Source organism: Lathyrus oleraceus, chromosome 2 (assembly GCF_024323335.1).
Source record: "Lathyrus oleraceus cultivar Zhongwan6 chromosome 2, CAAS_Psat_ZW6_1.0, whole genome shotgun sequence".
Taxonomy (NCBI): Eukaryota; Viridiplantae; Streptophyta; class Magnoliopsida; order Fabales; family Fabaceae; genus Lathyrus; species Lathyrus oleraceus.
The window spans coordinates 436,726,223-436,739,293 of NC_066580.1; positions in this window are offsets into that span (position 1 = coordinate 436,726,223).

Sequence of the window (13,071 nt, forward strand, 5' to 3'; positions counted from 1 at the left end):
ACACATACAGTTGGGGTTCTGCTTGTCTGGCGACACTATATAGACATATGTGCAAGGCAGCCCATAAAGGAGTCAAGAGCATAGGAGGTTGTGTTCTATTACTAACTGTATGGGCATTCACACGCATACCCTTGTTAGCCCCGGTTAGTAACGAGGTTCCATCACATCCTTATGCATTAAGGTAACGATTTTCATTTAAATGCAATTTATATTTCTCAAAATTATTTATACGTCGCTTTAAGGTTTTTTTTAATATGCAAGATGGTGCAAACGGGGTATAAATTACGAAAATAATCCTCGTCATCATCTACGAGGGTACCGTGTTGCAATATAACACATGGAAGAAAACGATATAAGAATGATTAATTATAATATTCAACTTATTTAAATTTATTTTATATATTCTAATAGTTATATTTCTTTTAACAGTTTATTTGGAGGTCGTACATACAATATCCAGTGCCTGATTATAGTGACAACCGAGTTTGGAGTGCAACAACATATATGGTATGTTTCTTTACCGTTGAGATACATCAGACGGATCGAGTCAAACTCCAATTTGGATTTGAACAACAAATACCGTCTCAGCCAAGATGTCTAAGTGAACACCATAACATGACTATGGTCCAAGCTTGGGACACACATTGGCAAGATTTAAACAAAGAAGAGCTAAAAGAATGGAAAAGAAGAAGGCATTTGGTGTTACAAGGAAACTCGGTAATTGGTGAGTCTAAGCCTGGTAGAGAATACATGAATTGGTTTTTATCAATTCCTTTTATGCACGTTGCTCCAACACAATTTTTGAATGATCCCCGTCAACGTGTAGCTTCTTCAACCCAACAAACAACATCACCCTCACATCAAGACATTCCCCCCACATACACATCCACATTTGGGGCCCAACCATCATCTTCAGCTCAACAAACTTACCAACACACCCAGACCACACAACAACACACAATTTATTCCACCTCAACCCAACACCATAATCCCCACACTCCATTTCCTCAAACAAACTACTATTACAACCAACAATATCAACAAGAAACCAACCTACGCCCACCCATACAATACACTCCAATTCCTCAACCCAACTTTGAATACTCAAACCCTCATTCTCAATCCCAAACATCTAACACCACATTCGCACAACCCACTCCTACATACAATCCTGATGATGTCTACTATCCTCTTATCCAACACACCCAACCCAGCACCTACACACAACTCCCACATTCAATACCCAACTTTGACCTCACTGATGACCATCTAATGAATATCCCTTCTTTTCGCATTCAAGATCTCGACAGTATGGATATGCCTCCAAACACATCACAACAACATCAAAGTCAACAACAACATCAACAACAAGACGCCCATGATGAATTGTCTTCCGACTCATATCCGTCTCCCGCAAGACAAAGACAAGAAGACTTGGGCAAGGGAAAACGCAAAAAAGTTGGCACAAGATGTGGAACAGGCGGTCACTATAAATAAAATGTATTTCTTCCATTATATCAATAAAATAATTATTAATCATTATAATTCATTATATGCCTCATTATAATATTTATAGTTGTATAATAAGTATTTAAAAAAATAAATCATTTCTATTATTAATATTTAAAAAATAATCATTTTATTCTTAATATTTTAAAAAAACAATATTAGAAAACTATTATTATTATAAAAAAAACTATTATTATTAACATTTTATTATTAGTATTTTATAAAAATATTATTATTATTTTTTAAAAAATCAATTTTATTATTTAAATATAGAATTAATTAGAAAACTATTTAATAATAATTTTAATAAAGTTATTTAATTATATAATAGTTTTTAAAATAATAAAAAATTTAAAAAAAAATCCTTCACTAGCTTGCCCAACCAATTGCCGAGCCTAGTCAGCATTTTAAACACTTCATCCTCTCGTCCAATGAATGAGCGAGACCTAAAAGAAAAGTGGGGCATTTTGGGGAAAAAAATTCAGAATGGGGCATTGTGAAAATAAATTTTCAAAAAAGGGGCAATGTGGACAAATACTCCTAAAATGAAGAAGAAGTTGGAAAATTATATCTAACCTTTCACCTGCAAAGGAAATCAATAGGTATGTTGTCGTGCTTACCTTATGCTTTTTATGAACCAACATGCCTTGTCATATTTCATCTACAATCCTAACCATATGTTTTTTATGAACTATATATTTCCTTCTTTATTGTTTTCTCATTAACATAATTTCTTTAACCTGCAACGTCTGGAAATTTATGCTTCTTTAACAACACTACAATGGTTGTTGTAAGTATTAAACACTTATCAATGTAGAGGTAGTAGTTGTCACCCAAACTTTTGAAATGGAGAGAGAGCGGGAGGAGAGAGAAACTCAAAAATTAGGGTTGGGAAAGAAAAATTTGGGGATTTCTAATTCTGGTGATGCTACTGAGGAGATTGTGAAAGAGGGAGATTGGATTCCGGTCATTCGAGGTAAGGGCGGATTCAAATCCAAACGCTGGGATATTGTGAAGAAGGGTTTTGGGAGGAGGGGAGAAATCACTTCTTTCTTCTTTTCTTCAATTCCTGATTCATTCAATGCTAGAGATCTTCATGAAGTCTTCTCCAGGTTCGGCGAGGTCGAAGAAGTGGTTATTCCGATGAAGAAAGATGTTCGAGGGAAACGTTATGGTTTCGTGAGGTTCTTTAATGTAGTTGACTCAACAAGGCTGGCGTGCAAGTTGGATAACATCTTTGTTGAGAATGTCAAATTGCAGGTCAATTTACCTAGGTTCTCCAGGAACTCGAATTCATCTGTTTCTAATCGTAATCAGAATCGAGGTAGAAGGTTTGGTTGGGAGGAGAAGTCGCGTGTTGGGGGAGGTGAAGAGCGGAAGGGTTCTTTTTCGCGATTTGCTGATTCTTTCGCCAAAGTGGTGACAGGTGGGAACAAGGAAGTGATAATGGCTGCGGTGGTGAGGAATTGTGAAGTGGGTTCTAAGGTGTTGGTAGGAGGTTCTGGGAAGGTGAAGGAGGATGGACAGGCAGGCTGTTTTGAGGTGGCTGATGTTACTAAGATGGTGAAGAAACTTGATGCTGTGAAGATGATTGATGCTACTAAGGGAGTGTTGCAATCTGGTACTGTGAAGGATTCTGTTAGTAATTCGGCGGTAGCTCTGGAATTCAATACTGATTTGGCCAGGGATAACCCAAATATTTTAAGGCGTATGTTGGATTGGTCCGAACGCCGGGGATGGCTTTTTCGATGCAGAAAAATTTTTAGGCTGAAGGTTATTTTGATTTTTCCATCAAGCCCTTAGGGCCTAACCTGTGTATATTCGAAGATGTGGAGGAGGGTGCGGTAGAGGTTTTTGTTGACGAAGGGCATAATTGGTGGAGCAAATGGTTTACATCAATTGCTAGATGGAAACCTGGGCATGTGGATGAAGAACGATTGTTGTGGGTTCGCTGCATAGGTATTCCGTGTCATGTTTGGACGGATGATTTCTTTGGTGTCTTTGCGGGCTTGTTTGGCTCGTTTGTACGGGCTGATTGCAATACAGCTTCGCGGAAGGTGATGGATTCGGCGAGATTGTTGGTTCGAACTAGAAGCAGAAGGTGGGTTAATGATTTGTTTCAAGTAAAGATTAATGGTTTGGTTTTTGACATTAGTGTGGTGGAAGAGGTGGGAAGGGTTTTTAGTGAAGCTGTCGATAATTTTGCAATTAATTCTTCGAATGAGGAGTTGTCGGAGGATGATGATGAATTAGGTGCTGTGGGTTTAGAGACTCATCATGTGTTCGAGGAAGACGACTTGATTCTGCGTGAAAATTTTGAACAGCCTCTTGGACACAGACCTGCTGCAATTCTAGCAGAGCCTGTTGCGTTTGCTGGTGAAATTCGAGGGCAATTACGGACTGTGTCACAGGATGGAGGGTATTCGTTGGATGCGGTTGCGAAGATAAGTGATAGTGATGGAACACGAACAGAGTCTGCTATGAATTCTGCTGTGAATTCTGTTCAACTGGTTTCACAGGTTGGAGGGAAGTCGTTGGATACGGGGAAGGTGAATTGTAGTAGTCGTGGGTACTGTTGGAAGGATAATTCGGATGCGATAGTTAAAGAAACTGAGCAAATTGTTTCGTGTTCTTCGGAGACTGCTGGCTCTTGTGTGCGGGTGTCTCAAGGAAGAAATAGGCTGTTGGTTGGAGTTGACGGTTCGGTGGGTGATACGGCAGATTTTGAGAAGGGCGAGTCTGTTGCGTATTCGGTTGATGTGGGTGCAGGTGGGAGGTTTGCTTCGGGGAGCTATGAGGAAGCGGTTCAGTGTGCGGATTTGGCACGGTCTGGCGGTCATGCGTTGGAAAGTGAGGCGACACTATCTGGGACGGTTATGGGTTTGAAATTTTTGGTTGGTGGGCAGAGGTTGGGGAATTCGAAGGAGAGTAGGTTTGATAATGATTTTTCAGGGCTGAGAAGTGGAAACAGAGGCAGCAATAGTGACAGGTCAGAGACTATTTCTGAGTTCCCTTTTTCTAATCTTAAGTTGAATAGAATTATATCTGCTCGCGGTAATATTGAGGGGGGTGGTCAGTTCCTTTCTTCTTATGAATCAGTAGAGGGAAGTGATAGTGTGAAACAGGTAGATGAGGATGAGGTTAATAGTGGAGTGGCGCGTATGATTTGGAATAGAGCAAAATGTTTGGGGTTGACGGGAGGAGGGTCGGAAAGCCTACAAATTAGAGCTATTAAAATGAGGGAGTTAGCTGATAAATGTGTGGTTTCTTCGGTGGATGCAAAATCAAATCAATTAAAATGATTATTGCGTCGTATAATATTCGTGGGTGTGGATGCAATGCTAAATTGCATTCTTTGAGAAAATTAGTTGGAGATTCAAAGGCAGATGTGTGTTTTATTCAAGAAACCAAGATTCATGCTATTGATAATTTTCCTGTGGACTCTTTTTGGAATGATTCTATTGCGGATTGGAGTTCTAAATGGGCAGTGGGTAGATCTGGAGGTATTTTAACATTGTGGAAGAAAAAGTCTTTTATTCTAGTTTCTAGTTTTGTTGGGGAAGGATTTCTTGGAATCCATGTGTTGTGGTCCGGTCTCAATCTTTTCTTGGTGAATGTGTATTCTTCTTGTTTTATTGAGAAGAAGAAGGCTTTTTGGGGGAGGCTTGTAGAGTTTAAAGCAAAATTTCCAGATGGGTTGTGATGTGTTGGTGGTGATTTTAATACTGTTCGGGTTAAAGTGGAGAGGAAGGGTATATCGAATAATTTTAATCTAAAAGAGGCGGAGGACTTTGAGGATTTTATTAGTTCGATGGATCTTGTGGATGTTCCTTTGATTAATAAGAGGTTTACCTGGTACAATTTGGATGGGAGTGCTTGTAGTAGGTTGGATAGATTTCTCATTTCTGAGAAATTATTTGACTTGTGGGGTGTGGGAGGGATTGTGGTGGGGGATAGGTCTATTTCAGACCATTGTCCTATTTGGTTAAATTTCAAGGTTATGGATTGGGGTCCGAAACCTTTTAAGTTTTTTAAAGGGTGGTGTGAGCATGATGATTTCATTCCTTTGGTGAGGGATGTTTGGAAGAATACTTTTAGGGGAGGGAAGGCGAGCTATATTTTGAAAGAAAAATTGTTGGCGGTGAAATCAAAATTGAAGAGTTGGAATAAAGAAGTCTTCGGGATGCTTGATTTGAATGTGGATAAAGCGGTGGGTGAGCTTAATTCGTTGGATTTGGTGGTATCGGATTTAGCGGAGGATGGTTTGGTTGATTCGTTGAGGAGAAATAGAGAGGTGGCTTCGAAAGAGGTGTGGGATACTGTGCTCTTACGAGATAACTTTTTGCGTCAAAAAGCTAGGTGTAATTGGATTCGGCTTGGGGATACTAATTCCAAATTCTTTCACTCCGTTATGAAAGGGAGATTTAGGAGGAATAATATTGCTTCTTTGATTACTTCAAGAGGTCGGTTGGAAGGTGTGGAGGATATTAAAAGTGAGATATTTAATCATTTTAAAAGCCGCTTTACGGAACCGATGGAGAATAGGCCGACCTTGGATGGGCTTAATTTTAATGTTCTTAGTATGGAAGATAGAGATTTGTTGGAAGCTCCATTCCAAGTGGATGAAATTAAAGAGATTGTGTGGTTAAGTGATTGTGATAAGAGTCCGGGTCCGGACGGTTTTCCGCTTGGTTTTTTGAAAAAGTGTTGGAATTTTGTGAAGGATGACGTGGTGAATTTCGTTCAAGAGTTCTATGTGCGTGGTGTTCTTCCCTGATCCGCGACGACATCATTTCTTGCTCTTATTCCTAAAGTTGATTGTCCGATAAGCATTGATGAGTATCGTCCTATTTGTTTAGTGGGTTGCTTATATCGGTTAATATCAAAAATTCTTGCGGCGAGGTTGAGATTGGTGATTGGTAAACTTGTGTCGCCTTTTCAAACGGCTTTCATTGAAGGGAGACAATTATTTGATGGGGTGGTGGTGCTTAATGAGATATTAGACTTTGCGAAAAGGAAGCGTAGGAAATGTATGGTGTTGAAGGTTGATTTTGAGAAAGCCTAAGATTGTGTTTCATGGGGTTTTCTTAAATTTTTGCTTAGAAAAATGGGTTTTGGTGAGTTATGGATGAAGTGGATGGAAGGTACGGTTTTTTCTAGTTCGGTATCAATTTTAGTTAATGGGAGCCCAACTTTGGAATTTAAAACATCTAGAGGGTTGCGTCAAGGAGACCCTCTTTCTCCTTTTCTTTTTCTTTTGGTGGGAGAAGGTCTTGCGGGTATGATGAGGAAAGCGATTTTGTTGGGATTGTTCAAAGGTTTTGCGGTTTCGGAGGATATTCATTTTGAGATGCTCCAATTTGCAGATGATACGGTTTTAGTGTGTGATGGATCAAAGGAAAACTTATGGTGTATTAAAACTTTATTGAGGGGTTTTGAATTGGTGTCGGGGTTGTGTATTAATTTGAAGAAAAGCAAGTTGTATGGTGTGCGTGTGGAGGATTTTATTTTGGAATCGGCGTCTTCTTTTCTGGCTTGTAATTTGGAAAAGATACCTTTTACTTTTCTCGGTATTCCAATTGGAGGTAATCATAGACGTAGACTTTTTTGGTCTATGATGATTGCAAAGTTGAAGAAGAGCCTGAGTGGTTGGCGAGGGAAACATCTTTCTCTTGGAGGTAAGGTTACTTTACTCAATTCGGTGTTAAACAATGTGCCTATCTTTTTACTTTCTTTCTTTAAGGCTCCTAAGTGTGTTTTGGAGGATATTATCAAAATCTAAAGGAATTTCTTATGGGGGGATGGTGGTGGAAGTAGAAAAATGTGTTGGGTTAGTTGGGATAAAATTTGTCTTAGAACGGAGGAAGGAGGTTTAGGTGTTAAGAATGTGGAGTGGTTTAATTTGGCTTTGATGAGTAAATGGGGTTGGCGTTTTCTTAATGATAAGCATGCGATTTGGTTTAAATTACTTCAATTTAGATATGGTAGTGGATTGCAATCTCTTGGTGATGTGGTGTCGAAGCCGACCCTCTCTAATTACTCCCTTTGGTGGAGAGATATCCGGTTGGTTTGTGGAACTCCTTTTGGCGGTCATGATTGGTTTGGTGATTCAATTTCTTGTAAATTGGGAAGAGGCAATTCTATTCTTTTTTGGAAGCATTGTTGGTTGGGAAATAGTTCTCTTAAGCTTCTTTTTCCTCGTTTATTTGAGGTTTGCTCTTTTCCTAATGCTCTTGTGATTAATTGTGGTTTATGGGAGAATGTGGGTTGGAGTTGGAAGGTGGGTGTTGATCCTACCTTATTAGTAGGTGAATTATTGGAGGATTGGAAGGAGTTAATAGAGATCCTTAAGGATGTGAAACCGTGTATGAATGGGGTTGATAAATTAATTTGGTGGAGAGATGTGGGGGGTTTTTCGGTTAGGAATGCATTTAAACGATTGTATACTTTGAATATGGCTATTCCTAATGGTAGTGATTTTAGATTTTGTGAACTTAAAAGATTATGGAAAGCTACTATTCCGTGGAAAGTCAAGTTGTTTGGGTGAAGATGGATCTTGGGAGCCTTACCGACGAGAAAAGAACTTTGGCATAGAGGTGTGATTTTAGGGGTGGAAGCTTCTTTTTGTCCCTTATGTGATTTAGAAGAGGAATTTGTTGGTCACCTTTTTCTTAAGTGTGGTAAAGTTAAATCTATCTGGAAGGAAGTGTTCTCGTGGTTTGGCATGGATTTTGATGTTCTATTGGGAAGTTCGGATATTGATACTATTGTTACCGGAGAAGATGTGCTTTTATTTCTATCAAATTCTTTGGATGGTAGAGTGAAGTCATCTTTTTTCGCTTTTATTTGGTCTTTGGTTTGTTGGAGCATTTGGAATGCTAGAAATAATTTGGTCTTTGAACATTCTAATTGGAATGTGGTTGAGATTTTATTGCTTATTAAATCAATTGGGTGGGATTGGATTTCTATTTTGTCTAAGGGGAATATAGATATTACTAGAGAGTTATGGTTTGCTAATCCTTCTAATTTCATTGGATTGTAACTTTTTTCCCTTTGTATTGGGTTGCACCCCTTGTGCGTTTTAATACAAGTGATTATCAAAAAAAAAATATAGAGGTAGTTGTGTGGTAATCTTTGGTTCGAAATTGTTAATCATATTATACAATAACACTCTTGATATGCCTCATCTTTCAAAACTGCACTTATAGGTGAAATGTAACATATCCACAATTTACAATTTATTGTATTCAATAATACCTTTTAAAATATTTAAATTGACACTAAAAAAACTGTTTATTGATAATTGAAACTGTCAAGTCTTTCCTTAAAAAAATTTTTGGTGATTTAATTTGACTAAAACTTCCATTCCAGTAGTAAATTTTATTATAGATTTAAATTGACACTAAAATAATTGTTTATTGAGAATTGGAACTCCCACATCTTTCCTTGAAACTTTCTTTAGTGGTTTAACTTGAATAAAACTTTCATTCTAATAGTAAATTCCATTATGTATTTAAATTGGCACTAAAAAAATTGTTTATTGAGAATTGGAACTCCCAAGTCTTTCCTTGAAACTTTCTTTGGTGGTTTAACTTGACTAAAATTTTCATTCCAATAGTAAATTTAATTATGTATTTAAATTGACACTAAAAAAATTGTTTATTGAAAATGGGAACTCCCACATCTTTCTTTGAAATTTTCTTTGGTGGTTTAACTTGAATAAAACTTCCATTCCAATAGTAAGTTTCTATTATGTAAACAAAAACAAGTTTGATTGCATATTTCAAATTATGAATTGCATAACGTAATTGATGTTAAATTTTAAAAAAAACTGGTATGTAAGTATGAAATTACTTTGAATGCCACAATTATACAATTGTCGTTTTTCTTTTTAATTTTCAAATAAATCCATGTTCTCTGCATTTGATGGAGAATTTGATGAGTATGCATGTGGATTAACATGATTATCTATAACAATAGATAAAAAAGAATACACTAATTTGATCTAGCCTTTTGTTTACCATTTTACCCCTATCTCTTCAATGCATACCCTTATAATGAACGGTTAATACTCATCAAAAGTGAAAATATACCTGCAAAACAACAAGAGAAGTTGTTCGGAAGAGTTTAGTTCCACAACAACAATGTATCATATGTAAGTCACATTATTCTTTAATTTGAAATCCTTTTTAAATTTGTTTTTTTTTCTCTTTTTAATTTCATGATCTCATATATATCATTATTGGTTTGCAGAAAGAGGAAGGATTGAAGAAATGAGAGAAAAATGATTAATTGAAGTTAAAGGTTGAGACTTTGGGTGAAGATAAAAGATGAGTTTAAATTTATTTGGATTATTGGAAAAAAATTCTGGAAAATTAAGGTTTTAATTTTATTCTTCTAAACAAAATCCAACAATGTCGATTACGTTTTAGATTTAGAGCATTCATGATCTTGGTGGAAGATTGGGAATCACGATTACTGATGCTAATAATAATTTGTTTTCTTTTATCGTAATTGATGATGATTGACGAATGAATGTGACACTCATCCTTAAAAGAAGGGATAATCCAGATCTTTAATTTTTTTTTTTAAATTCGCTTTTATCGGTATCAGTATTAATTTGTTGGAGGGGTGACATAATATTCTTTTCTTTGATCTATACCTATATATAAAGGGAATACAAGTTTTCGGAGTGGTTTTTTTGTTTCCAATAATACCATTTAAAATATTTAAATTGACACTAAAAAAACTGTTTATTGATAATTGAAACTGTCAAAGTCTTTCCTTGAAACTTTCTTTGGTGGTTTAACTTGACTAAAACTTCCATTCCAATAGTAAATTTTAGTATGGATTTAAATTGACACTAAAAATATTGTTTATTGAGAATTGGAACTCCCACATCTTTCCTTGAAACTTTCTTTGGTGGTTTAACTTGAACAAAACTTTCATTCCAATAGTAAATTTCATTATGTATTTAAATTGACACTAAAAAAATTGTTTATTGAGAATTGGAACTCCCACGTCTTTCCTTGAAACTTTCTTTGATGGTTTAACTTGACTAAAACTTTCATTCCAATAGTGAATTTCATTATGTATTTAAATTGACACTAAAAAAATTGTTTGTTGAGAATTGGAACTACCTTTTATTGCATATTTCAATCTCTTCATTTCTATTGTCAGATTCCATAGGAAACATATATAATATAATATAAACTGCATAACATAATTGATGTTAAATTAAAAAAAAATTGGTATGTAAGTATGGAATTACTTTGAATGCCATAATTATGCAATTGTTGTTTTTCTTTTTTTAATTTTCAAATAAATCCAGGCTCTTTGCATTTGATGGAGAATTTGATGAGTATGCTTGTGGATTAACATGATTATCTATAACAATAGATAAAAAGAATACACTAATTAGATCTCGCCCTTTTTTTTTACCATTTTACCCCTATCTCTTTTATGCATAAACCGACATACCCTTATAATAAACTGTTAATACTCATCGAAAGTGAAAATATACCTGCAAAACAATAAGAGAAGTTGTTCGAAAGAGTTTAGTTCCACAACAACAATGTATCATATGTAAGTCACTTTATTCTTTAATTTGAAATCCTTTTTAAATTTGTTTTTGTCTCTTTTTAATTTCATGATCTCATATATATCATTATTGGTTTGCAGAAAGAGAAAGGATTGAAGAAATGAGAGAAAAAAGATTAATTGAAGTTAAAGGTTGAGACTCTGGTTGAAGATAAAAGTTGAGTTTAAATTTATTTGGATTATTGGAAAAAAATTCTGGAAAATTAAGGTTTTAATTTTATTCTTCTAAACAAAATCCAACAATGTCGATTACGTTTTAGATTCAGAGCATTCATGATCTTGGTGGAAGATTGAGAATCAGGATTACTGATGCTAATAATAATTTGTTTTCTTTTATCGTAATGGATGATGATTGACGAATGAATGTGACACTCATCCTTAAAACAAGGGATAGTCCAGATCTTTAATATGTTTTTTTTAAATTCACTTTTATATGTATCAGTATTAAATTGTTGGAGGGGGTGACATAATGTTCTTTTCTTTTATCTATACCTATATATAAATGGAATACAAGTTTTTGGAGTGGCTCTTTTATTGTTTCTAATAATACCCTTTAAAATATTTAAATTGACACTAAAAAAACTGGTTATTGATAATTGAAACTGTCAAGTCTTTCCTTGAAACTTTCTTTGGTGGTTTAACTTGACTAAAACTTTCATTCCAATAGTAAATTTTATTACGGATTTAAATTGACACTAAAAATATTGTTTATTGAGAATTGGAACTCCCACATCTTTCCTTGAAACTTTCTGTGGTGGTTTAACTTGAATAAAACTTTCATTCCAATAGTAAATTTTATTACGTATTTAAATTGACACTGAAAAAATTGTTTATTGAGAATTGGAACTCCCACGTCTTTCCTTGAAACTTTCTTTGGTAGTTTAACTTGACTAAAACTTTCATTCCAATAGTGAATTTCATTATGTATTTAAATTGACACTAAAAAAATTGTTTATTGAGAATTGGAACTCCCACGTCTTTCCTTGAAATTATCTTTGGTGGTTTAACTTGAATAAAACTTCCATTCCAATAGTAAATTTCTATTATGTAAACAAAAACCAGTCTGATTGCATATTTCAAATTCTTCATTTCTATGAACTGCATAACATAATTTGACTTCACTTTTGATTGCACTTTTGCATGCATGAGTTGTGGTTGTGGATGATTACTTGAATTGTTTTTGCCATTTGAATGACTCTTATGTGTATGGTTTAATTTTGTATGGTGTATGATTATCCCCCATTTGGGCAAAATGTACCCACTCCCATGAACATATAACACTTTTATTGCTTTCCTCACTCATTAACCAAGAAATAACCAGAGCGATTTAAAAAGAGTCTTTTTCAAAAGAACAAAAATAAACTTGATCCAACGTCAAGTGTTTTCCAAATTAAATTCAATGCAACGCGAATACTTGATTCAATGTCAAGTACCTTTTCCATTTAATTCACACATTTTGTGTTATTCAATCTCAAACACTTGATCCAACATCAAGTCATTTTTAAAATATTTTTACAATAAACCGGATGAAAAAGTATGGGGTGTACGTACTTGTACACACCATTTCTCAAGTACTTGGATTGTCGGTCGTTCTTAGCTTGTGGCCCGATACTTGTCTTATGCTAAAAAACACTTAATAATAAACGAGTTTAATTTGATCCTCTTATGGCGAAAAAGAGAGGTTGAGATGAATTGTCCTTTCAGCTCTCGAGTATTATGATTGTCGGTTGTACTTAGCCTATGGTTAGATGCTTGTCTACCTCTAAGTACCAACGATTAAACTAGCCTCAAAAATTTCATAAACAAAAACCTCTTTGGATGAAAAAGAGAGGTCAGGATACAATTGTCCTTTCAGCTCCCGAGCACTCGGATTTCCAGTCGTATGTAGCTTATGTTCTGATACATGTCTCCAACGCTAAAATCAATCACAACCCATAAAATCCAATTTTATGCCTTTATACA